The sequence below is a fragment of the Trichechus manatus genome, unplaced genomic scaffold (assembly GCF_000243295.1).
Source record: "Trichechus manatus latirostris isolate Lorelei unplaced genomic scaffold, TriManLat1.0 scaffold00298, whole genome shotgun sequence".
Classification (NCBI taxonomy): domain Eukaryota; kingdom Metazoa; phylum Chordata; class Mammalia; order Sirenia; family Trichechidae; genus Trichechus; species Trichechus manatus.
In genome coordinates this window covers 773,846-778,105 of record NW_004444234.1, presented here as the reverse complement: position 1 = coordinate 778,105, position 4,260 = coordinate 773,846, and positions in this window count along the sequence as shown.

Genomic DNA, 4,260 nt, shown 5'->3' with positions numbered 1-4,260 from the left:
ACCTTTTGAAGTTCTCCTGACCACCCACTCATCTCTGAAATTAGCAGGAGTAGCTGCGTGGGTGCATCACTCTAGGGTAAAAGCAGCCCTGCCAGAGGAAGAGAAAGAAGCAGAAAACAAAGAGCCACCATACTCTTGTACTCCAATTCAGGGCCTGAAGTACTAGTTCAAGAAGCTTACAGTACAATGATTTTGACCTTGTTTCCCTCTATCTTTCTATTTTCCAGGACACCTGGACAGAAGAGGTGCCAGTGATCCTACAGGCAAAGGGGACACTGACCATGCAATCTGGGGGCACTCTGACTTTCCTGTGTGTAGTCTTAATCCTAACTCCAGTAGGTCCAGTTAAGTGGGCCATATAGGAGCCCGAGAAAGGAAACTTAAGACTAATGATTATTCTAGGTTATTTTTGTGTTACCTGTTTTATGAGAGTACTAACAAAACGAACTACAAATACTTTTAAGACTAGAAAAATTTTTATCCTGGTCAGTCGGGACACCCGTTTTTCAAGCTCTAACGTTGAATGTCATCTAATTCACCAAGATGCAGCCAATTTCCACTCTAACTCCCTCCACCACCTATGGCCCCTAGTCGATACCAGGAGGTTTCTCACCCCAGCCAATGCCCCCAACCAGCAGGAAGTAGTCAGAAAAGAAGCGACACCCTGTTTCCCAAGATTCAGAAACTTCCAATAAAAGAGGGGATTGGAAGAGGCTGCTTAGGTCCGGCTTACTATTATTACTCCCCATTGATAACCCCCACTTTATTTGATGATCTTGTTTTTCCCTCCCATTCCAGTCTCTATAAAAAGTTTAAGATTAACCGATGTTCCTCCTTGGAGGGTGGAAAACAAGTGATAATGATCTAGGAATGACAAACAGAACAAAGTATCCGTCTTGGGACAAGAAAACCAGGATGTTGCCAGATAACCCCCAAGAAAAGTTTAACTCATCTGGGACATGAACACCTCAAGGGGGAACTATCACAAACTTCTAAGACCCATAAGCCTGTCCCTGTAAAAGTCTTTGGCTTCTTTTCAGTGGGAGAGACAGGTTTTTGGAGGAATCTATTCCCCTCTGTCTCCTATATATCGATATATAATAAAACTCTTGCTGCTCACCTTACCCCATCACGGAATTGGCTATTGTGGCAGATGGCTCCAATCCACATTATTGCAGTAACAAAACTACATCACACAATATATTCTGTTATATTCAGATACTTTAAATATTTAACTTTAAATATGTCATTAAATTGACAGACGAAAATATGAATAAATAATTTTAGGAAAGGGTAGGCCAATTTATGGATACAGGCAAATAAAAAAATTGAGAAAGGAGTAGAAATGTTCATATTAAATAATAACATTCCTTATTTAGAGAAAAAAATATAATGAAAATGATGTTGTTGTTAGATGCCATGGAGACAGTTCTGACACATAGAAATAATACGTACAACAGAACAAAACACTGTCTGGTCCTGCGCCTTCCTCACATCATTTCTATGTTTAAGCCCATTATTGCAGCCACTGTGTCAGTCTATCTTGTTGAGGGTCTTCCTCTTTTTCGCTGACCACTGCTTGACCAAGCATGATGTCCTTCTCCAGGGACAGGTTCATCCTGATAATATGTCCAAGGTATGTGAGACATAGTCTTGCCATCCTTGCTTCTAAGGAACATTCTGGCTGTACTTCTTTCAAGACAGATTTGTTTTTTCTTCTGGCAGTTCATGATACATTCAATATTGTGCCAATACCTTAATTCAGAGGCATCAATTCTTCAGTCTTCATTCTTCATTATCCAGCTTTCACGTGCATATGAGGCAATTGAAAATACCATGGCTTGGGTCAGGTGCACCTTAGTTCTCAAAGTGACTTTTTGCTTTTTTAACACCTTAAGAAGGTCTTTTGCAGCAGATTTTCGCAATGCAATAAGTTGTTTGATTTCTTGACTGCTGCTTCCATGGACATTGATTGTAGATCCAAGTAAAATGAAATTCCCGACAACTTCAATATTTTCTTCATTTATCATGATATTGCTTATTGATCCAATTGAGAATTTTTCTCTTCATGTTGGGGTGTAATCCATACTAAAATGATGAAGTCTTCTAAAGATAACTTTATATAAAGATGACTTCATACTAAAGATGAAGTCTTCAATTTTTGTCACTAAGTGCTTAAAGTCCTCTTTGCATTCAGCAAAAAAGTTTGTGTCATCTCCATACAACAGGTTGTTAATGCGTCTTCCTCCACCCCTGATGCCATGTTCTTAATATAGTCCAGTTTCTCAGATTATTTGCTCAGCATACAGATTGAATATGTATGGTTAGAGGATACAACCTTGACGCATACCTTTCCTGATTTTAAATCATACAGTATACCCTTGTTCTATTCAAATGACTGCCTCTTGGTCTATGTACAGTTTCTGCATGAGCACAATTAAGTGTTCTGAAATTCTCATTCTTCGCAATGTTATTCATAATTTGTTATGATCCACACAGTCAAATGCCTCTGCATAGTCCACAAAACAGAGACAAACATCTTTTTGGTATTCTCTGCTTTCAGCCAAGTTCCATCTGACATCAGCAATGATATCCCTCATTCCAAGTCATCTTCTGAATCTGGCTTGAATTTATGGCAGTTCCTTGTCTATGTACTGCTGCAACCGTTTTCAAATGATCTTCAGCAAAATTTCACTTGCTTGTGATATTAATGCTATTGTTCAATAATTTCCACATTCTATTGGATCACTTTTCTTTGGAATGGGCACAAATATGGATCTCTTCTAGTTGGTTGGCCAGGTAGCTGTCTTCCAAATTGGTATAGATGAGTGTGAGCTTTCAGCTTTGCATCTGTGTATTGAAACATCTCAGTTGGTGGTCTGCCAATTCCTGGAGGTTGTTTTTCACCAATGCCTTCAGTGCGGCTTGGATTTCTTCCCTCAGTACCATTGGTTCTTGATCATACACTACCTCCTGAAATGGTTGAATGTCGACCAATTCTTTTTAGTATAATGACTCTGTTCTGTGAATTCAACTTATATAACTAAGAGAAAGAAAATAAGAGGAGAATTTTAAATACTGTAAACAAGTTTATCCCCATTCTAATTAATGTATGTTTACCTTCGACAGTGAAATCTGAGGTATGAGTTTGTTTTTTTCCTTGTAAGACTCAGTTCCTCCTTATCTCTCATGATGTGAGCATCTCTTAAGATTGAGTGAGTTTTTATGAGATGCCTTATGCAAAACATATAAATGTAAATGGCATGGCCCTAAAACAAGCTAACTGACCATTTTTGAATAACTAATTTAGAAAAAGCTTTTGTCTGTTTAAATCATGAAAGAAAACTAAATTATCAAAAATCAATTATTAAAATAATTATTAAGAAATATAATAATGGCATAAAATATATGCATAAAATATCTTGTGAAGTCAAAAAAACATGTTATAATATCACGCAGAACTTGATATATTTTGTTTTAAAATGTTCCTATCAAAAAGAGTAGACAAATTTGTGATGAAATTTTGTTGCTTATTTTCTTTAGGAAATGGAATAAATTAAATTTTATTCATTATGTATTGCTATATATTACTTTTGTTATTAATGTTTATATGAAAAATATTGAAGTAAAAGGGACTAAAAAGTTAAATTATCTAAACATAGTCTTCTCAAGAGTTTCATTTGATTCAACACAAAATTTAGACTGCCTAGAGCAGTGTAAAAAAGAGAATGTTATTAAAAATATTTTCTTCAATTTTGTTTTTAAAATGTGATTGTTTCCCTGAGAAGTCAGAATTGGCATTATTCTATATGTCTGATGAGAGCAAACTTATTAGAGACAAAAGACAAAAAATGTATTTTTGTTGACCTTGAAGAAAGATCTTGAATTAAGATTTAATGAGACACCAGCTTGACACCAAAATGTTCAAGGGAAACATTAAGAAAAAACCGTAATTTTCCAGAAGGCAACTCTGAATATGCTCTATTAACAACCATATATTTTATCCAAAAAAGCATTATCAGATTTAAGTTCAGCCAAGACACTTTCAAGGCAATTATAAGCAGTCATCTTCTATGACTATACAGAAACTTAAATAATGTGCACAATGAAAGATTAAGTTTGAATGACTAGTTTTGGTAAATTAAAAAAAATGCTGCACAATAAACCCCAATTACTGCAAAAAAAAAAAAAAAAAAAAAAAAAAAAAACAAGCCCCCGTTTAAAATCAGGACTTGCTGTTAAAAAATTTTTTATTGTCAC